The sequence below is a fragment of the Sciurus vulgaris genome, assembly GCF_902686455.1.
Source record: "Sciurus vulgaris genome assembly, chromosome: 12".
In the NCBI taxonomy this organism is placed as follows: domain Eukaryota; kingdom Metazoa; phylum Chordata; class Mammalia; order Rodentia; family Sciuridae; genus Sciurus; species Sciurus vulgaris.
In genome coordinates, this window is record NC_136473.1 from 105,166,133 (window position 1) to 105,189,062 (window position 22,930).

The window sequence follows — 22,930 nt, forward strand, 5'->3', positions numbered from 1 at the left end:
GGACTCCCATGACATTGTCGGTGGGAGACCAAAAAAACCCCAGTCATTTCAGATGTTCCTTTAGACCACCTTTTCCTAATAACTGCCATCTTTTATGGAGCAAGGATACCACAAACCAGCCCCGGGATGGGCGTTTGACATATATTATCCCAGGCAATTCTGAAGGACACCCTATGAGATATTCACACACACGGCGCATTACAGATGAGAAAACTAAGGCTCAGAAAGTAAAGCAAATTATCCAAGATCACACAGCAGTTCCAGGGCAGAGTAAAGGGGTGGGCTTGGTTCTGTGCTAATGCTGCTACCCTGCATTTCAGGAAATGTGATCAGGCTCACCAGGCATTTGAGCCCTTGTGAAAATGAGCCTCAGTATAACAGCTTTGCAGCAAATCTTGTGGATTTTCTATTTTTCCATCCCAAACTTAGAAACATGCTTTTCTTCTTGTATTTTCCTCTTATGTGATGTGTGAGAAATGTACCTTTCCAACCTGCTGTGCAGACTGAGCAACTGATGTACACGGTAGGCAGCTAGGCTAGAGGAGGGTGGGGGACTAGGGTCAGAGAGGGGTGGAAAGCCAAGGGAGGCGCCCTTGTTGGGAAGGTCTATCTGCAGTTCCACTCTGGTGAGCTCCTGGGACCCGAGTGAAACCATGCCACCTTCCTGCCCATCTCTCAGGAGGGTCCCTCCCCTCAGCTGTGCTTTGCCCAGTGCCACCTGCACTGCCAGGCCAGCTCCCAGGGCCCTCCTCCCCAGCCTTTCCTGGCCGTTCTGGCCCAGAGCAATCACGCGCTCCTCTGAACTCTGCAATTACAATTTCAATAATTCATTTGGCAATTAATCATATCCTGCCTTGTGACATCCCTTCTATTCCGTGTTGAGCTGTTATTTAGAAGTGCAATTGTTTAACTTCCCATGAGCAGCATATGCCGCCTTGCTAATCTAGTTGGGGTTTTTTGTTTTTTCTTTGCTGGCAGTCAATCAAGCAGAAGGAGCAGTTCGAGGTCACCCTGGGGGAGGGGAGGAGTGAGCCGCAGGGTGCTCATCAGGAGGCCCTGGGAGCAGAGAGCCAGGCCCCTCCAAGACAGATTCCTGGGGAGCCGGGCAACTCACCACATGTCCCGGCCTCCTTCTTCCTGATTCCCTAGTTATGAAACAGCTCTGGATCCAAACTGTCTCAGGAATTTTCCATGCATTGTACAGTCTCCTTGCCTGGATTCCATTTCCTGTGGGCAAGGACCATTCATTCTATTTTCACTAAGCTGCCTAACAGTGTGCTGAGCTCTGAAATTAGACAAGTCCCAGATTCAAGTCTCAGCCTGGCCTCTTACTAGCTGTAAGCCCGGTCGGTCATTTCACTTTTCTCAGCCTCAGTTTCCTTCTCTAAAATGAGGAGGAAGTACCCATCTCTGGAGGTTTTGACGAGAATCTTGAAATAAGCACTCACGAGCGCATCCCCTAGGTGTGTTCTGAGAGCCTTCACACGGCAAGCCTTCCAACCCTAAGGAAGTAGGGTCTGTTTCCCCTCAGTAGGTGGAATTCAGGAGTGAGGAGGAAGGGAGTGGAAGGCGGTGCTCTGGGGACACGGGCAGGCCCACCTGGAGTGAGGAGGGAGGGGCATGCGTGGAAGGAGAGGGAGGCGGGAAGCAGCGCTGGCAGGGGTGGTCTCTTCGTGCTCCTGGGAGGCTCCGGGCTCAGGCCTGAGAAGTGGACTGCAGGATGAAGTGGTGAGGGCCCCTGGCTTGAGAGGCAGTGGGCGGGAAGGAGAGGAATAACCCCAAGGAAGGTGGCCAAGCTCTGTGGAAAGTGAGCAAGAAAGAAATAGACTAGAGAGTGTCTCTCTATTCCTGTCCACTTTGGGTCCTAGATCCTCCTAAAACCAAGGACTAGAGGGGCCACTTTAATGCAAGTTGAGCTGGGGAGGGATCATCAATTTTTTGCAAAGTGACGGGTGGAAGCTGTACCAGCAAGAAAGTGGGGTTTTCCCTGCCGACACTCATCCCTGGCTCAGCCTGAGATCCACTGCTCCTTGCCCTGTGTGTCAGGATTCAAAGTGCCCGCGTCTCTCCTCCCAGTGTGGCAGCCTAGCCAGACAAGCAGACAGGGACTGATGCCACACAGCGGGTGCTGGCCAGGAGCAGCAGTGGGTGCTGGCTCTTAGGAGAGGCAAGGCAAGGGTTCAAAGGACCAAGTGACTGAGGGCCGGGACTGAGGACTTGGCCTAGAACATGCCCCGAGCTCAGGACCAAGAAGGACTTGGAAACGATTTGGCAGGCTAGCAAAGCTGCTTCTGACCCCTATTCTGCACTCCAGGAGGACAGCCACCAACCACATGTGACTGTCAGCCCTTGGAATGTGCCTTTCCTGATTGTGACGTGCTGCCGGTGTAAAGGCTGCCCTGTTTCAAAATGTGGCAAGAAGGAAAAGAATGTAAAGTGTCCGGTGAGTAATTTTTAATACTGATTACACATGAAAGCATATTAAATATGCTTTAATTAAATAAAATACATTATTAAAATCACTTTGACCTGTTTTCAAAGTTTTTTTTTTTTTTCCTGCTTACTGGAACTCTAAAATGACATGTGTGACTCTTGTTACATTTTCTCAGGCAGCTGTTCAGACCCTGTGGAGCCTGGGATGATCACCTGGCTGAGGCAGGTATTCCCCAGGCCACTTTCCTGAGCAGGTTCACAGGAGGGAAGGACGGCATAGAGCAAGGCCTAGACCAAGGCCTGAACGTCATGGGGAGGGAAAAAAGAGAGCCCTGGGGACCAAGAAGGACATGTTCTGGTTCCCTGGTTCATCTTGCTGGCCAAATACAGAACAAAGCACCTCTGCAGGGACCATGGGCAGGAGGGACAGGAAGTCACAACTCTGGTCCTCTAGGGGCTCACAGTCAAGTGGGGTGGGGGTGCCGAGGCATCTCAATGAGCTGTCATCAGAGGCCTGCAGCCACCCGGGGGCTGCCCGCTGAGCGGCATTCCACCTGGAGGCAAGTCCGGAGAGAGCCAGGATGCCAGGAGCCGGGGAGGCGGGAAGGCCTTCGTCCAGAGCCTCTATTTCATTTGGCCCCTGGAAATGCTGCTGCTGGTGCCGTTGCCCCCGACTGCCAGTGAGGAAATGGAGGCTTAGACAGTAAATGTAGCCTCCAGGTCGAGAACCGCTAATCCCTTTTCTCAGCTCTGCCATCTACAAGTTGTGTAGCCCTAGCCAACGGGCCCAGCTCTCCCGGGCCTGTCCCCACCACACTCGAGGCTTCTGTGAGACCAGGGAGAGGATGCCTACGGCGGCTCAGTGGACCCCGGCACCCCCCGTCCTGGCACGGGCGGGTCTCCATCTGTGCCTCTGCTGCTCAGGGCTCCCTCCAGACCCGCCCCAGCTTCTTTTTCTAATGCCAAAGCCCTAGGAACATCACAGCTGGTACCAGCTGGAGTTAGGACAGGGGCCCCGCTCCGTGGGCCTGTCCCCCTCCGGTGTGTGCTCTCCGCCTCCACGCTTGCTCTAGGATTGCTGTGCTCCCGCAGCTTGACTGTCCCATCCTTTGCCACCATCTCCTGCCCAGGACCCGCTGTCCTCGCCGTCTGCTTGATTTTGTCTCAGAAAGCTTAGCACCGCTGACACCTTATGTAATGTAACTTACTGCCCCCCAACCCCCCATAGCCTCCCACTCCCCACAGTGTTCAAGAATTTTATCTGTATCTTTGATTGTTAGAATGAACCATGGGAACACAGGAGGCTTTGGGGAAATGTTCGAGGGGCAGGTGAAGGAAGCAGTGTGGAGGACTGCCTGGGCTAACCCCATCCCCGCTCAGGTGAGTGAAGACTGTGTCCCAGGGAGCCGAGGGGTTACTGTGAGGACCGCATGCCGTGACAGTCATGCTGGGGTCTTCCCACATGGGACAGAGCCCTCTGCAAGAGCCTGTGGCTTTGTGGGTCTGCCTTGCCAACTCCTGGGCTGAGGTTTGATGCTGGGGGCTACCAGGGCTGTCTTCCTCTTCCAGTGGGAGCACGGAGCAGAAGCATCTGCCCTCTGGCAGGGCCACTGGGGCGCTGTGTTTGCCTGGGGGGCTCCTGAGAGGGCAGCGGGGAGAAGCGAGCAGAGGCCAGCTCACAAGGGTCCTTGCGGGCACCTCGGGAGAGCCGCGTGGGAGGTGGGCGAGGGGGACCTGAAGATGTGTCTCCAGGAAGGTGAGGAAGCAGTGAATGGGACCATCTGTGCTGTCATTAGACATTCCGAGTAGAGCCAGGCTCCAGGAACAAAGGAAACAGCCCTTCCAGGGGGTTGAGAGGGGCTGGCACCCTGCCCACGTGCACCCCGTCCAATCATAAAACACTTTCCACGCAGGCCCCAGAGCTGTCCCGGGGAGGGGGGCATTTGAAATATATATTCACATCGGATCTCTCCCTGAAATGCTAACTGTCAGATCGCTTGGGAAATTGCTTTGCTTGGACGGATTTTCTCAGACCTTCATTTCTTGAATGTTGAAAACAGGATTTTTTATAAGACAAACAGAACTGGTGGCAATCGTTCCTGAGGGCCCCTTCGGACTCTCTTCCCCAGTGTCTCCTGCCCTGCCCCCCATTTCCCCAGAGGCACTGCCGTCTCCTGGAGCTGTTCTTCTGACAGCATGGGGTTGGGGTCTGGCCCACCCTCAGGTGAGAGAGGACCAGGTGAGAGAGGACCAGGTGGCAGAGCCCAGCGGCCGTGACCGGCAGTCCTCCCTCCTGCAGCCCGGGTGAGCTTCCGCCTGGCACTCGGGCCTCGGTCTTCTCACCTGTGCACTGGGATGGTGGACCAGGACGATGGTGAGGACTGGAGGAGACGGTGGATGTCAACAGGTGCAGCGTCACCAGGTCCCCAGGAAGCCTTGATGCCCTTTCCTTCCTGCTTGAGGCAACTCCAACAGAATTTCCATTTCTCCCAACTTTTAAAACACAAGGACATGGGCTTGAAGGTAGGAAGCAGAGAGGGGCATGAAGTGAGGGAGTTTGGAGCATTGGCTGTGAGCGAAGGTGCAAAGACCAGGTGGTTTTAAGAGGTTCCTCCGTGACAGGTGGAGCGAGACACTGATGGAGAGGCATCGCCTCCCAGGCTCCCTGCAGAAGGCCACTCTTACCCGTGGTACAGAGTGGGAAGCCAAGACTCGGAGTAGAAATAATTTGCCTGGAATTCTGGAACTGGGATTCAATCCAGATCTGGTCCTGTTCCCACATACGAGCTAGAAGGTCATCAACACTTGGACATGAGCCCCTCCTCTTCCACCGATTTGCTCTGTGACCTTAGGTAAATCACCACCCATCTCTGGGCTTTCATATTCTCACTATAAAATGAGGGGAGTGGATCTAGAGGACTCCAGTAATAAGCTTCATGATGGGACAGAGTGTGCCACTGTCCAGTCATTCCCAGAGGGAAAGATCCCCCTCCTGCCCACTGGCCAGCTTGACTGCCTGACCTGCTTTAGCCAATGAGACGAGCCAAGAGCACGTTCAGCGGTGGCTTCTTCTCGCACCAGGTGGGGCTGCCTTGGTCCTGGAGTGAAGAGGTCTTGGAGCTGAGCTCTGCCCACAGCTGCAAACGTGAGTGTGAGCAGGAAACACCTCTCTACCATTGTAAGCCCCCAAAGATCTGGTTGTTTGTTAGCGTTGCTGAACAGCTTAAGTTGACAGAGACAATGCTTACACACACACAAAAAACAAAAACAACAACAAAAAAGGAGGACAGAGAAGAGAGTGCCCCAAGGAAAGGCTGATTTTCACCTCCCCGAGTGACCAGAACTCCTGCAGGAACATCAGCCGTCTGAGCCCTGGTTGCCGGGCAAGGGGTGCTGACATCTCAACAGAGCACGCAGCCAGAGGGTTGGAAACCAGCAAACCACTTGAGAGCGAGGAGAACACAGGATAAGCTCAGAAGAGCTTCTTTTGTTTCCAAAAGAAAATGTCTTCAAGGTAAGAGAGAGCCTTAGGGTTCACCTTGGACAGCAGGCTTATGTGACAGGCAAGGAAGGGGGCTGTGGCGGTTCAGTGTTAGAGCTCACGTGCAGGTGACGTTGGAGCAGAGGCCCCGACCAGGCCTGGTGAGCTGGTTTGGGTTGCACCTTCTGAACCATTTCATGATAACAGTAAAAGCTTTCTGCAGAGCGCAAGCTGCTTGACTTGAAGGAAGGCGCCCAGGTGGGAGCTGGGGATTGGGCTCCCCGGCCTCTGGGGACAGGAGGGCAGCAGGTGAGCCCAGGGACCTAACTCCAGGTGTGGGCTTCCCGGGCAGAGAAAGGAGAGGACTGTGAGCAACCGCTCAGCTCGTGCACGGAGGGCCGAGCCCACAGGTGCTTCCTGCCCACTTGCCATTGGATCTCACTGTGGCCTGAGGACACAGGCATTTAGCACATGGGTCAGTCTAGGCCAGGAGAGTTTGCCCAGGTCTTGCCACTTCTAAGTGGCAGAGCTCGGATTCAAACCCATGTCAACGTGGGACTCAGAAGTTTCCGCTAAGGGAAGAAGGTTGAGAGGATAGGGACGGAGAGAGCAGAGGAAATGTTGCTCATGTCCAGTCCATAAGGCCATAATACCTCTGACTCAGAAGAGTCGTCAGAGCGCCAGGCCAGCAGCTTGTGGCTGAGGCCCTTGGAGCTCACCAGGAAGGGCTGATACCCATAACCAAAGCTGCCTGGATTCCCTTTGCCACAGCAGGGTGTGGCTGGTGTCTCCCCAGAAGTGCCCACAACCCTTGCCGGAGCCAAAGAATAAGTCAAGGTCACCAGTGTGTCCTTGGCTGCCAAGCAGCTACTTGGATCCCTGCAGCTTCAGGGTCACGGGCTTGGGACGACCGCAGCCATGGTCCCACCAGTTCAGGAGTTCTAGAGGGGAGAGACTGGGTCAGGGGCGGGCCTCCTGAGACTGGCGTGGGCCCAAATGCATGTTTGTGACTGGGCATTTCCTCCCAGCTAATAAACAAACAATCATCATTTTTCTCGGGCCAAATGGAAGCTGGCCTCTGAGCTCTCAGGGAGAGAGCAATAACTGTGGCTTATCGACAGACAGGGAGCGCTTAATAAGCCACAGACCGATGAGGACCCGGGATGGATGAGGGCTGAGCTATTGATTATCAGAGCCCCTCCGGCCCTCCCAGAGGGTTCCTCCACCTCCAGGCCTCTCGCAGGCTGCCTCCAACAGCTCTTAGGCCATTAGCTGGACTGTGGGGAGGGCTGGGCCCCACACAAAGTCCAAGGGGAAGGTACATATTTGTAATTGTGGGAAACATAATAGACTATCACGGGTACATGACTTCAGCTACAAAACTTGGGAGCATAAGTCATGGTTCTATTTTTCTTCTACAGCAGAGCAAAAATAGCAGATTTTTCATCAAGATAGAAGGCAGTACCACAAAAGTAGCCTCCCTCACCCACTCTTATCCCTTTATGGCCAGAGGCTGAGGAGACTCTCTGGTCAGACTTAGCTCAGGAGTCCTCTGTACCATGGGCTGGGGTCAGAGAAAGGAGGTACGAAGGCCCCCAACCCACCAGTCTACACCGAGTGCCAGGTTCAGCAACGCCCCAAAACTAGTCTGTGTCACCTACAGCATTTATGAGATTTTCAGAGGGGTTGGTGCAAATTAAGTCCCAGGATCTTGTCCACGTCACCTCTTCCCTGAGCGGGGAGTGAAGGCTCCCTTTTGGGGTCCTTAGCATGAGAAGTCCCTGCGATTCGTCTGCCCTCGTCCTCCCTGACCTCCAGTGAGCCCACAGGCCCTATCTCCTGGGTCCACTTGGCCCACAGGTCACGGCTCTCCCCTCATGGGGAGATCCTGCCCCATTGTTTCCTGATCCTCAGAGTAGGTGAAGGCAGGATTGGCCTTTAGAGCAGCATCTCCCTGCCTCTGACCTCATCTGGAGCACGTCAGGACCCCCAGGGAGTCCATTCGCCAAGGCTCCATTCGCACTGCAGATAGGCAGGGATTCTGGGGTGGACCTGTCACCTGTGGGCAGTGCTCTGGGGCCAGGAAACACCCAGCAGTCTGATGCTGCTGAGTTTCAGGAGCGTCTCCTGAGGCCTTCTTGAAGGACTCACAGCCAGGCCTCTTGATGGCCTTCTGGAGTCTTCAGAGGAGAGCCCCTGGGTGGATGGAGGGCCTGGAGGTGCTCCCAGGGTGGACCTGTTGTCTCTCTGCGGGGAACACCTTGGTGAAGTCTTGTTATGGTTTGGGTACAAAGCTCCTGTAAATGCAGGCATATCCCGTGGTGAAATAATTGGATCGAGAGCCGTAACCTGATCAGCCATCTAGTGTGAATGCACTGACTGGAGGTACCTAGGCAGGTGGGGCATGGGGGTGCCCACCTTCCTTTTGCCCTGCCCCTGCTCCTTGACTCCACCCCGAGCTGAGGAGCTTTCCTTTTCCACACCCTTCCCCGTGAGGTGCCTCCTCCCCTTGGGCCAGAGCAATGGAGTCACCCATCTGAGTGTGGACTGAGACCTCTGAAACCCGTTTCTTTCTCTAAGTTGTCCTGCCAGGTATTTCAGGCACAGTGATGCAAAAACTCATAAACACAAGTTGGGAAGCCAGGGATCCTGGAGGGAGATGTTTGCTTCCAGAAGGGACCAACGGGGTGCATCCCAGCCTCTCTTCAAGGGCCTCTGCTGCACCATGATGCGTATGCAGGCTGCGAGGGCCTCCTGCGGGGGCCTCCCGAGGTGTCTGTCAGCCACCAGCTCTCCTGCTCCACTGAGGTGGGGTCGGGGGTGGCTGCAGGAGTGGTCCGTGGTGACAGACAATGAAGGCTGCCAAACAGCAAGGGGTCGGTGTGCGGCACCAGAAGGACAAGCCCAGCTCCTTCAGGTGGACACCACAAAGGAGGCAGATCAAAGTGGGAGGCTGGAGACATCCTGCACAAAATCATGCCTGAACCTCAAACTGAGCCTCAAAGGGACTGGACCAAGGAAGAGGAGGAGACAGGAGGAGGCCGCCCAAGAGGCTGGTTTTATCCAAGTCCTGCCCCGGGAGCAGAATACAGCAGTGCAGCCTGGGGCCCACCCAGCCAGTTCATAATGCTGGGATGGGGCCTGCCGCGCTCTTTGTCTTTCCAAAGTGTTTTTTTTGTTTTTGTTTTTGTTTTTATTTTTACTGAGGTTGAACCCAGAGGCACTCTACTCCACCCATGATCTACATCCCAGCTCTTTTTTATTTATTTTGGGACAGAGTCTCACCAAGTTACCCAGGCTGACCTTGAACTTGAGATCCTCCTGCCTCTGCCTCCTGAGTTGCTGGGATTACAGGTGTGCCCCACCATGCCTGCTTAAGCTTCTTTTTTTAACTGCAAAAGGGGGAAACTGCTGGTCATAGTGCGCATGTCTATAATCCCAGCTATTTGGGATGCTGAGGTGGAGGACTGCAAGTTAGAGGACAGCCTCACCAATTTAGGAAGACTTTGTCTCATTAGGAAAAGGAAAAAAAAAAAAACAAAAACCGCTGAGGATGAAGCTCCATGATACAGCACCCCTGGGCTCAATCCTCAGTGACATGTAGAGAAGGGGGAGTTGGGGATTCAGGGTTGCGAGAGGAATGCGAAGCTTGCCACATGACCTGTTTCTCAGGAAGTGCCCCACCAAGGTCACAGTTTGAAGCGAAGGTGGATCAGTCTCCTCAGGTCTTAAACACACGGCCTCCCAGTGCCTGGCCTCAAATCTGAGTCCAGAAGAAGGTAGAAGCACAGAGCCACACAGACGCAGGTGGGCCAGGCCGTTGCATGTGCAGGGAGGGGCAGCGAGGCCAGAGGGCAGATCAGGACGGGTCCTAAGTGTGGACTAGACCGAGGCTCAGGCCATTTGCCTCTTGTCTGGGTCTGGGGAATGATGAGATGTTAGTGGGGTTTTTGTTTTTTCTGATGATGGAACTGTTTATTAGATTTAAAATGAGCTTGCTGTCCCCATGAGGTAATCCTGCCTCTGCCTGACACATGCCCTGCCTCCATGAGGCCTGGGTAGGGGCCTCAGCCGTGCGGCCCACACGGCGCCTGCCCCATGTTGAAGAGCTTCTCAGTGCCGACCTTGGGCTTCCTCATGGCCCACTCTGTGGAGGAGCTGATTTGCATCACAGTGGTCTTGAAGATGGCCTTCTGAAGGTACTCAGGGTGCCTTGGGTCCCTGGAAGTGGGTGACATGGGGGTCCCTTTTGTCCCCTGTGACTGCATCCTTTTGGCACAATCTTTTGGCCTTCGAAGCCTTTGCCTCAGCTTCAGTTCTGAGCTTCCTTCTTGTTGTTATATCACATCCAAAAAAGCCACCTCTGCAGGGCCGGTGTCAGCCCTGGAGCGGGTCTTGGTGGTGAGGGTGCTGGCAAAGGGTGGAGGAAGGGAGGGAGAAGGCCACACGCACTCTCTCAGACCCTGTCCCTGGGCTCAGCCCACACGTGGTGGAAAGGAGTCTGCAGCTGAAGCAGAAGTTGCCATTGTCCCAAGGATGAGGCGGCAAAGGCATCCTCACAGACCAGGACATCCCCCAGCAGTGGCCAGGCAAGGCGTCTCCTCCAGCGGCATCCACTCCATGATGGAGGGAAGAGTGTGAGGATGTGGAAGGGACCATACGAGCCCCTGTGAGCCTTCCCGGAGGACTCCAAGATGCACCCAAGGGGGACTTTCGGAGAGAAAGGGTCTGGAGGTGCTGGAGTCCCAGGCGGACCCCAGCCAGCGAGCTCCAGCCTCATGCAGGGAGCAGAGTTCCACTGGGACCTCGGGTTCCAGTGAGGCTTGGGGACCTCCAGGAAGATGGCACTTTAGGGTCCTCTTTCTGTTTCCCACCTACAGACCGAGTGGGGCCTGGTGGCCCTTCCAGGCAGGGAAGAAGCAAATTCATGAATTTCTTGCCAGGGAACAGTAGACAAATCCAGCAACTGGTCAACAATTCTCTGTCGAGGCTGCGCTTCAATCCCAGCCATGGATAGTTCTTCCTAAGTTGCAAGGGCAGGTGAACCTCACGATTCGGACGCTTGTCAGTTAGACCAACAGGTCTTCTTGCATCTATCCAGTGTTCCCCTGATGGCTCTTTGCCTGGACCTGGCATTTCTGCAGTTCCTGCCCCATCACCTTCCCTCACCCAAGCTGCTTTACTCCAGGTGGCTTCTGGTCTGACCCTCCCCTGCCCTCCTCTTACCCAAACCTGAGCTCTGATGTATAATTTAAGAAACTGACACAAGACCCAGCATCCGGCCAAGGCTCTGTAGTCCTTCCTGATGTCCATTTCCTGCCCAGACGCTTGTCCTGACTTCCGGAGTCCACCTGAGATCCTTGGCAGGTGATCTGATCTGACATGCTTCCGTGTTTCCTGGCAGGGACCTGCAGACAGGAGACGGCACCTCAGGACCAAGATGCGGGCACCTTGAACATTTAAACTTTGGGGGCCCGCGTGTGAATAAACGGACAATTAGCAATTGCCCATTGCTCTTCCCTGCTGTGCAAACAGCCACATCCATACAATGCCCGTGTCACACACATAAGCCACCCTGGAGGAGGGGAGGGGAGGGGAGGCTGCTTTTCCCACGTGCGAGGGGCGGGGGGGTAGGGGTCCAGATGTTTATAAGTCAAGTCAGGAAAAAGGAAAGAGCTCCGACCAAATCTAGCCAGCTTAACATTTCCAGCATGTCTCTCTCTGCGGTTATTGTCTTATCAAAGATTTATATCTGTCTCATAAGTATCTTTAAATCCTTGGTCTCTTGTGAGGCTTAAAGCCAAGAATTGACATTTCCTCAATGTAAATAGGAAATATTACAGAATGAGTTGAGGTTGGTTTTGTTAAAAAAAAAATTGCTTTCTTGACTTTTAACCCTACAGTCTTGCTGACTATTTAATTCTACTTGCAGTTGCTCAGAAATGAGACTGTGATTTCTTCCATCTGACGCAGGGGTTTAAAAACAAACCATCCACGGTTCCAAATAACAGCTCAGGTCTGCTGGTGCAAGTCACAGAACAATCCTGAGTTACAAGGGGGAGGAAGAGGGTCCCAGTGAGTGTCATACGGCTGTGGCCATGGTCCCCAGCTTGTGGCTGAATCCGGTTACAGGTCTGGCCAGTCAGTTGCTGGCCCTATCTCAGGTCGTGGAGATGGCCGTGGGGTCCTGGGCACCTGTCAAACCCACCACGTCTCCAGGCTGCTTCTGCTGCCACAGCTCACTGCTCTTTGTGGGACAGTTATACTGGGTCACTTGACACATTACCCTTCTGCTCACCAGCCCAAGCGTGAACTTGTGACACCTGGAGGGGACCGGTCTTACCGAGGTCACGTAGCCGGAGCGTCACCTCTGCCTGCACGCTAAGAGAGTCACCTGAGAACAAGGTCCAGCCACACGCTGGTTTGGGGTTCCATTCCAGCGCCTGGGGCCAGGGTGTGTGTGTGTGTGTGTGTGTGTGTGTGTGTGTGTGTGTGTGTGTGTGTGTGTGTGGTGTCCAGCAGAGGTGGAGGTGGGGCCGGGAGTGGGTCAGGATGAGGCAGCAGGGGCCTGAGCACCTGCCTGGAGGAGAAGCGAGCCTCACTCAGCTGCCTCTGTCCCTCTTCATCTCCCTCCGGTTGGATTTTCCTCCCCTGATCTCAGTTTTTCCTGGCCGTCCTTGTCCACGGCTGCTGAGCAGCTATGGGTTGTCTCCAGGGCAATGGGGACCCGGAGGGTGAGAGGAACCAGCAGAGGTGGTGACGGGGGCTGGAGTCTTCATGAGACCACCCAAGATGTGCCGAAGGTGTCCGCAGTCCTCAGGCCTGGAGCGTCGGGCTTCTGGAAGTCACAGCGAACCCTTCAGGCTGCTGACGGTGATGATGGTGTGCTCACACGGGGCCATCCCGGGCCCCACAGATGACCTCACCAGAGGCTGCCTTTGATTTGCACTCTGACTTACCAAGAGAGCAGAGAGTAAAAGGCACTAGAAGTGAGAGAACCGAGGAGGTCCCTGGATTCTTTCTTTCTGGTTTTCCTCTGGTCTTCAGACTCCATTTTCCCCAATAGTCCTGTTCAGGTTTCCAGGGTTGGTGAAGCTGCAGTTGCCTGTTGGTCTGTGCACTTCCTAGACCTCAGGGCAGGGGCTGTGTCTGTCTTTACTATTGTCCCTCCAATCCCTGGGGCTCTGCCTGGCTCAGGGTCAGAGCTCAGAAAATGGAAGAATGAATGGTGAGGTTGCCTTCCCACCATGTCTTGTCCTCTCTCCTCCCTGGCCGGCCCCCAGGCTTTCACCCCCATACCCAGAGGCACTGATTTGATTTTCTCTCTTTTGGCTTCATGGTGCCTGCTCTCAGCCTCCACAGTAAACCAGCGAAGTCCAGTGTGGCCTTTGGGGACGCAGAGGGGGAGGAGGAAGGACGGAGGTGGAGACTTTGGGTTTCTGCCTGGTGCCCAGTGCGTTCGGGGCTCCGAGCTGGTGTTGTTCGGGGGCCGGTGCCTGGGAGCATGGAGGGCTGCTGAGAGGAGGGGCTATTTCTGGATCAGAGAAGATGCTGAGCGGGCTGGGAGGGTATTTATAGAGCCAACCTTGGAGAGCAGGGTGCGTATCCTGGAACCTTCCCCCATTTAGGAAGTCTAAAGATAGATCAGCGTGGCAGCTGGTATGAAACAAGGTACACTAATCCCTTTTAAATCCACCAAGAGTTTCTCCTAATAAACACTAGCCAGCCCTCACCATCCCACTGTCCCGCTCCTGGTCTCAGTTCTTGGTGGATAGTCCACTTCCAGGGCCATGAGGGTGCAGCCAGGAAGCTGCTCACTTAGGGTGACTGGCATCTGCACGGTGGCCCAGGCGAGGGCTGGAGTCAGCAGCGGGCGGAAGAAAGCAGGCAGCTAGTGTTCTCTGAAAGCCCGTGGCGTGGGAGCACTGTGCTAGACTTAGGCACGATGGCGTGGGGCAGGGGCGATGATGCCCATCTAACAGACTGAGAAACCAAGGCGCAGTGACTTGTCTAAGATTGCTCTCAATTGGTGGATTTGAGATGCTACCCACTTCTGCCTGAGTGAGCGGGGAGGAAGGGAGGAGAATAGTGCCACCTGTTTCCCTATTGCAGGTGTGCATTTAGAATCACCATCCCCAGAGCGATTGGTTTAGGCCTACAGTTGGTGTCTGCTGAGTGACAGCTCTTCTCTCACATCTTCTAACCTGAAATGAGAACAGTTCCATCAAGCCTTCAGATCAGGCCTGGCTGAGCTCAGCATATGGGTGCCAGATCCTCTTCTGACCCCAAAGGTGAGACCCTTCTTATGAAATGTGTCTGTCCCACTACCTATCTAGGAAACTTGGCTAAATGAGAAAGGCAAATGAATGGCTGGATATTTGTCAGGCACCTTCTGTGTGTGAGAGACACCATCTTATCGTGTTTCACAAGATAGACACATTATTCGATTCCTCTTACCGTCCTGGCAATCTTATGAGATAAGTATTTTCTCTCTCATTCACAGATAAGGAAACTCAGGTTGGAGAAGTTAAGTAACTTGCTCCATGTCCCACAATGGGGAGGAGGCCCAGCTGAGTCTAGAGCCTGTCTGCCCTGGTTAGTGCCTATTGACTTGCTGGCGATCGATCCAGCGGCAGCCTGTTTGGTCTGTTGCTTCTGCCTCTTCCCCATCGACCGCTCCATATCCGACAGTATTGCCTGTGCAGTGGGTAATGGGATTTGATGGTTAAGGTGACCCCAGCTCAGCAGAGCCACCGCCCATCCCTCCCTATGCGGAGCACACGCTGCTTCCAGTGACATCAGGCTGCTCAGTGTTTGAACGTGAGCTAGGCCTGTTGGAGCCTGCCCCTCTCCAGGTGCTGGTGGGTAGGTCTGAGCACTTTCCCTGGGAAGGCAGGAGCAGGAGGCCAGGGTGAAAGGGCCAGCCCAGGACAAAAGGAGCTTGAGGCCTACAGAGTCCCAGCTGAGCGCATTCCAATCTGCCCTTCCTGATAAATCAAACTCTGCTCATCCTTTAGGGCCTGTCTGAGGCCTCCTCCTTCTAGAAATCTCATTTCTCTCTCTCTCGACCTCCCAGAGCATGAGTTCTGTGCTATACCTTCATTCCGTTCATTTCTGGAATTCTTTCCCTGTCATCTCTGCTATGTCCTTCCTCTGCTTGAGTCCCTTTCTGCAAGTAGCCCATTCCTTGATGAGATAGCTGTAAGCACTCAGCAATTCTTCCTCCCTTTGAGCAGAAAGGTGCCCCTGGTAAGCGCTCCAGTGCATCCTGCCCCTGGACCTGGTCCCTGGGCAGCCTGCAGATCTTTGAAGAGAGCCCATAGCTCTTCAGGTCTGCCCTCCCCACAGGTCCTGGAGACCCTCGAGGGTCATGGTCTCCAGAACCTTCACCATCTTCTGAAGATGGCTTCTGGGAGTGCACGTGTCTTTCCAGCAAGAGGAGCAGGGTGAGCACCCTGCGTGTTCCCTGGGTCCAGGCCTTTAGAGGGTGGCATGAGCGGGCTGTTTGCAGTTGTACTGGGGCACATATATTCCAAAGGTGTAAGGACATCATTTTAGCAGCAGCTCATAGAACACTCCATTATCCTTGGGGACTGGGGCACAGGGGACAAGTCCCATTAAAAGCAAATTCAAGCTAGAAAATATACAAAATTAAGCAACTATGGCTTTAAGGCCCTTCAATGGCTAACATGTGTCTGATAGGCGGGAGGCTTGGTTGAAAGGCAAGGGTGAGAAACATGAACAGAACTGCAGCGATCTGTCCCCCACTGAGGCCATGATTTAAATGAAGGCCCCTGCAAAGCTGCCCAAGAGTCCAGCAGGATGGGCAGGAGGCATTTTGGCTTCCAGAGAGGAACAGATGTGAGAAGGACGTGGCTGGGGAGCCAGCGTGAGAGCTGGGGAGGGGACAGTGGCAGGCCACTCTGGGCTGCTGCTTCTGTGTGCAGTGCAGGAGTCCTCCTCCTCAGTTTCACTTTCTGTGCTTTGGCCATCTGGGGTCTGCAAATATGAAATGGAAAATTCCAGAAATAAGCAATTGATGAGTTTTAAATTGCTTGCCATTCTGAGAAGCATGGATGGATCTCACTTTGTTCTACTCCATCCAGCCCTGGATCAATGATCCCTGTGTGTGGAGAATCCACTTTGTAGGTGCTACCCACCCATCAGTCATTTAATCAGCTAGCAGATCCAGTGTCATGGTATTGGTATCACAGTGCTTGTTCACATATCTCTTCTTTTAACTTTATCATGTCCCCAGAGTGCGCTGATGTTGGCAATTCAGATAAGCCAAAGAGAAGTCATAAAGTGATTTCTTTAAATGAAAGAGTGAAAGTTCTCCACTTATGAAGGAAAGAAAAAGATCTGTTGTATTTGAGGTTGCTAAGATCTACAGTCAGGATGAATCTTTTGTCTGTGAAGTGGTGAAGAAGGAAAAAGAAATTCACACTCATTTTGCTGTCACACCTCAAACTGCAAGTGAGAGCCACAGTGCATGACAAGTGCTTGGTTAAGATGGGAAAGGCATGCAATCTGTATGTGTATGCAGAAGAAAAGATAACGCTGTCCAGGTAGGCGTCGGTCCTACCTGTGGTTCCGGGCTCTGTGGAGGGCCGTGGGTGTGCCTCCCACCAATAGGAGGACCGCCGTGCCACTGCTATCCTCACAGCAGTAGTGCAGAGTTCTTACCATCCCCGTGTTATAATGAGAAAAGGGGGCTCAGAGGACCCGGCCCGAGAGCGGCCTCTCTGCTGGCCCCGAGGTCATGGCCCTCCCGCTCCACCACTCTTTTTGCTGTTGTTTCATGTGTGACAATCTCAGGTCCCCAGGAGGTTCTGTGGTCCCTGAGGCCCTGATCATGGCTCTGACCCCTTCCACCCCGACCACTGCCCCCCATGGGCAGGACAGACGCTCAGGAAAGGGTGCCAAAGTGAGCGGCGACCGTTCCTGGCGCTGTGCCATCCACGGGGATGTGGGGGGAGAGGAAGCAAGGACCCTGCCCAGGGCTCATCAGCTGCTCCGCAGGGAGAGGTACCTGCCCCTCCCTGGCTGCACAGCACCTCTAGAGCCAGGGCAGAAGGTCCCCCTTCCTGTGTCCCTCCACCAGCACTCCAGAGACCAGGCCAGCTTTCAGCTCAGCAAAGGCAGTAGAGCACCAGCCCGCCCCTGCCCCCCAGGAGGTTCAGAGGAGGCTCCTTAAAGGAAGGTGTGGCTGTGGGGATGTCATTATCATGATCACTGACAAGAGCCCTAGTACTCATCTTCACATTCACCGATTTTTCCTGGGGTGCCATGGACACAGGAGCCTCAGCTCACCCTGGTTAGGGACCTTCAACTCGCCTCATGCCCCTACGCGCTTTGCTTGTGGAAATGAGGTGAATTGTTGAGAACTCTCAAGAACGTCACAGGATCTTGATTCAGCTTGGCATTAGGAAGCAGGTTTAGCAGCCAGCTCTGGTTTCCATTGTGTGTAGTTTCTTTTCTTGTCTCTGTCCTCAAATGTCACTATTGGGTCCACCTCACTGGTGAGATTGCCATAATTTGAAGAAAAGAACTGGTGGTGGGAGACGGCCCAGTGATTTTGCATCTGCCCCAGCAGAGATCTGCCCCATCACTCCATTGTCCGCATGGTCCCGAAAACAAGAGAGGTGGCCACCAGAGTTGGGCCCAACTGCAGGAACTTAGGCTCTGCATCTGAATCAGGAGGGGCGGAGAAGCAGGGGTCCAGGAACCTAATAGGTGAGAGCAGTGGTTCCCAAACGTGGGAACAGGTTACAGGTGGCCAGGGGCCTGATACACACACAGTTTCTGGGTCTCACTTGGGGATGCTGCCATGACAGAAGCTACCGCCTCTTCTCTCGCTACGCAGAGGCTGGTGGTGCTCAGAGCTCCGCGGGTCCCCACCCTTAGTCCTTGTGAATGCTGGAGCAAGCTGAGTTCCTCTGTGCATCCCCCAGGTGGGAGGAAGCCGGGGGAGGGTGGTACGGCAGAGCCTGGATTTGCAGACTTCCTGTTCCTTCCCGGGGGGGTTTTGATGGGCCCTGGGAACTGCACATTTCGGCAAGTGCCAGCAGTCTGGGGACCACACTCAGAGGGCCTGAACTCCGAAGATGGGATGCCCATCACCAGCCCACCTGCCCTGGTGTACCAGCAATGTAATCTGCTCTGAAATGCTCCCAGGGTCCCTGACTCCAGGGACACAGGAAAGGCTGCAGAGCAAATGGTGCCAGGAGAGGCCGCTCTGGTCTGCTGAGACTCCCACACGAGCCCTGCCTCAGGACTTCTGTAGACCCCGTGAACTCTCACCTCCCCAGGAAGGCACGTGACCTCCACAGTATGAGGATGCCCAGGGAATGAGGCCAGCTCCAGTCCTTGTCTCGGCTCCAGGACTCTCAGGTCTGGCCTGTGAGGGTCTCTCTGTCTCCCTACCTTCCACTCTCATGGGCTCAGACTCCTCTGTTCACGCTCTGTAGGTGAGTCTGTTTCTCCCGAACGTCAGCCATTGGCGTGCCCTCTTCTAGGGACATTAGAGTCTCTGGGCGAGACCTGCAAAATTATTTACTTAATATATTTTAAATGATTCAAGCTTTTTTTTTTACATTTAGGAAATGTTTGTGTCAATTACATCCATTTCCTCATCCCTAGTACAATGATTCTCAAGCATAGGATGAAATCCCATCACTTAACTGTCTGCGCAGCCTGGGGTCACGGTGGGCTGGGGATCCCAGTAACGGAGTGAGAGTGGAGAAAGGGCCTGCCAGGACCAGATTCTTCTCAAGGCCGCGTGCCAGTCATGGATTCGGAAGAGCTCCGTCGCTCTGCTCCCCTGAGTTTCATACACCGCCTGCTCTTCCAGGAGGCCTTGACCCTGGTCTGCCTGAAGGACTTCCCCTCTTCCTTGACACTTGCTCCACTGTGGCCTCTTGGCGATGCCAGTCAGCCCTGGGTTTTTCAGTCTGTTCGGCCTCCAGAGCGTGCTGCACGTTTCTCAGCTCTGGTGGGAAGGCAAGGGCCAGGCAGACTCTCTTGGTCCCTGTCCACCTAGCACTAGCGGAGCTAGGAGAATTTTGGAACAGTTTTCATGTGCCAGGTTGTGTGCTAAGAACTTTCCATGTATTCCATGATCTTACCGACTTTCAGCCCACATTACAGGTGAAGAAGATGAGGCTGTGGAGTTTAAAATTTTGCTCAACAGAGGCAGAAAGCAGAGCGGAGGTTTTTACCTGGTTCATGGGTTTCAGTGCCTACATGTTGAAACACCACCCCCTTTAGCAATGTCCATTGAAGGCGACTGCGTTTAGTGAGTGAATAAGTGTGCAAAGAAGTGAATGAGTGACAGAATGTTGGCATGGAATGGTTTTCTTGAAGGCTCCATGTACAACCTGAACAACTGGCCACATGCTGGCCCTAGGTCCTTAGGTGGGAGGTGATTGTAAGTGATACAGGTCTTGAAAATCAGGATCCCATCCCTGTGCTGAAGATTAAACACTGAGGTAAGATAATAAGTTTTATTTAAGGGATAGAAGAGAGAGAGAGAGAGAGAGAGAGAGAGAGAGAGAGAGAGACTCCTCAGGAGAGGAGGGGGTCCCGAGCTGGTGCCCGAGGGAGTGGGGGTATCTTGCCCCTTTTATAGATTTCAGGTTTCCTTTCTTCTCTTGCTTCCGTGACCAAAAGGCAGGGAGAGAGAGCCTTCCGGGGGCTGATAGCTTCTGGTGGGAAGCGTGATCCTTCCCTTCCCCAGAGGCGCCATCCATTCCGGGGAAATGCTATCTGCTCACTTCCTTTTCTTTGATAATCAGCTACCTGTCCTTTGCCCTGGTCTCATAGGGTGTGTTAAGAATGGAGAAAATAGCATGGTCTGGTTTCAGGGTACCAGGAGGTCTCGGAATCTGTGAGCTCTGGGAGAGAGGGAAGCAGATGTCGAAGGTGCCCTGTTCTCACGCCCAGCCTCGACTCCTGAGGCCTGACTTGCTGGGTGGGGTCTGCTTTGTGCCCTCACTTTCTAACCCTGTTCCTTGAAAAGAGAGGGAGCTCAGTGGGTGCCTGTGGGTCATTGAGTCCAGGTCCTTCCTGTCCCCCGTGGTGGGCCTGTGCCGGGCCGGCTCCCGCTGCCACTCACAGAGGAACTAGGCCCCTGAGCACAGTGGGGCTCCTGCCCTGGGCCTTGCTTCCCCCTGCTGTAAACTCCCAGGGCTAGACTGGATTCTCGGAAGTCCTTTTCAGGGTGACACTCTGAGCCTAGGACCCAAACCAGGGTGAGACTTGCAGAGTCTGCTCCCTGCAACACAATTGCTTGCCTGGGGGGGCAGGAGGACATTAAACCCTGTCCTGGTGTCCCTGGCGCTGGCAGGTAACTGCTGGCACAGCTGGCAGAGTGAGCTGCTTCTTCTGCTCAGACAGGAGACTTTGGAAATTATTCAGGAATAGCAAACAGGCCAGAAACATTTGCATAAGGAATCACACAGAACAATACATGTTATTTAAACCTTCTCTGGTTGGCAACAGAAGCAAAGGCAACTGAGATCAATCTGCAATGCAAATCAGCCTTATTTGGAGCAGAGCCCCTGCGAGCTGGGGTGGGGGCAGCAAGGGGCTGGGCAGGATCAGCCTGGCGTCTCCCTGCAGCCCCTCCTGGCCACTCATCCCTGGCCTGTGTCGCTCTGGCTCACGCACATTCCCTCCTTGCTCTCCTTCCCTCCCTTCTTCAGAGATTAATGGAAACAATTTGTCTTCTAATGTGACTACAGCTTATGAATTCTTTGTCTCACTCTAATCCTTTAAATTATCCACATAATAAAATATGTATCCAGTGATTTCAGGTCATAATTTGATCTTCTAGGGAAATGGGGAGGGGGAGCAGCCGAGCGGGCCCTTCTCACAGTTGTTCCTCTCCGTTTATCTTTATTTGTCATTTTTTATTCCTAATGATCTTCCCCTTGCCTCGGCTCCACTCCTGTGTCACCCCAAGGCTGTGAGGTGGGCCTCGCTCCCTCCTGCACCTGCTCCCGGCCATGTACCTCCTAAAGGCAGTGGGAGGAGTCCATCACCACAGGCCAAGGGTTCTGGAGAACCAGGCTGGGGGAGCTCCAGCCAGCGAGGGCCCACAGAGACCTGGAAACCCTGGTCTACCAGTCCAGTAAGGGCGTGAGGACTGGTCACTAACCTGGGAATGGCCCCTCATCCATATAACATCAAGGGACAACTCTCTCAAAATACACTCCCGTGCTTCTGGGGTCTCCCATCAGTCTCCAGGATTCCCCATGTTGGTTGCCCCCAAAACTATTTAAGGCTGGGCCTCCCTACTGCCGAACGGTGGGCCTCTGACCCCTGGAGGGGACCTGCTCATAATTTGCACAAAAGCTTGGTGTTATGGTTCGGATATGAGGTGTCCCCCAAAAGCTCACGTGTGAGGCAAGGCAGGAAGGTTCAGAGGAGAAGTGATGGGGGTGTGAGAGTCTTAAGCCAGTCAGTGAATTAATCCCTGATGGGATTAACCAGTAGAAGCTGGAGGGTGGGTGTGGCTGGAGGAGGTGGGCATTGGGCGTGGCTTTGGGGTTTGTATTTGTACCTGGCACGTGGACTCTCTGCTTCTTGATCATCATGTGAGCTGCTTCCCTCCACCACACTCTGCCATGATGTTCTGCCTCACCCTGAGCCCTGAGGGATGGAGCCGGCCTTCTGTGGACTGAGTCCTCTGAAACCGTGAGCCCTCGAATACACTGTTCTCACTTAGAATTGTCTTGTTCAGATCTTTTAGTCACAGCAGCAAAAAGCTGAGGAAAACACTCGGCCTGCCTTTCCCACCATTCTGGTTGCAAGTATGTCCTAGGCCCCAAAGTAGCCTTGCCTGGGCACTGGGCAGCCAGGTGTCCTGGGCCAGACGGCTCCTGAGCATCCAGCCACAGAGCCAGCCGAGGCCAGGGAGGAAGGCCTCAGACAGATCACCTCTGCTCCACCGCCCACAAGAATAACATCTTCAGCCTCCATGTAGGTGCCTCATCTCAGCCAACACCCTCTGCTCTCCGCCCCTCTTGTGGCCGGAGGAATGTTGCCCAGCTTCGGCTGGGAGGAGCCTATGGAATGGGAGGCCCAGCCGATAAGCAATCCTGGAGCCCAGATGTGCCTGGTGCTTGGGAGGAGCTCATGGTGAATGCGGGCCAGGGGCTTGGCGCCGTCAAGCCCTGTCTGGAAGGTCTTGGAGCCTGTGATAGTAGAGGAGGGGCTGCAGGAGACACAGTGACAGCAGGGGCCACTGTGGACTGGTCGGGAGGTGGCAAGTGGGACCTGCATGGGGGCCAGCACAGGTGTGGGAGGAGGCCAGGCCGAGCTGAGTCAGGCTGCACCTCCCTCATGGGCTGGTCTGGAACACAGACCCAGAACACAGTCCTTGTGCCGCTCATTTGGAGGCAATCCCTGCCCCAGCCGCGGCTATTTATAGTGGTTTATTTATCCCACTTGGCGTGAATATGCAAGCCTCACGCTGCAGCACATTAGTGTGCCTGATGGCAGAGCCGCCCCAGGCCGTGCTGGGCTGGGCACAGGAGAGGGGTGAGGCATTACATCACTGTCCTCACATCGGAGCCCGTCTGAACCCCAAAGCTCATCTGAGGGATGTATGTGGGAGTATTTTGTGTCTGGTGCCACCTGTCTGGTGGCATGAGTACAGAAGTGCAGGCAGAGGGGCAGGTCCTGACCAGATCTGGGAAGGAGGCAGACGACGGGACAGGGTGGGTAGAGCTGTGTGTGCGTGTGTGTGCATGCGTGTGCGTGTGTGCATGTGTGTATGCGTGTATGTGTGCATGTGTGTGTGTGAGGGGGGGTGATCAGACTCAGCGCCAGGCAGGGGCCCCCTTTTTACTTCTCCGGGAATGTGATGGGTCCAGATCAATTCATTTTCCACCAGAAACTCTCTAGAAGACCTCCGAAGGCTCTGTCTTCCTGGGCTGGGCCCCAGGAGGGGCTGCGGGGCCCTGACTGCAGAGAACAGGAGGACTACAGCTCCTGGTGGCCGGGTCTGCA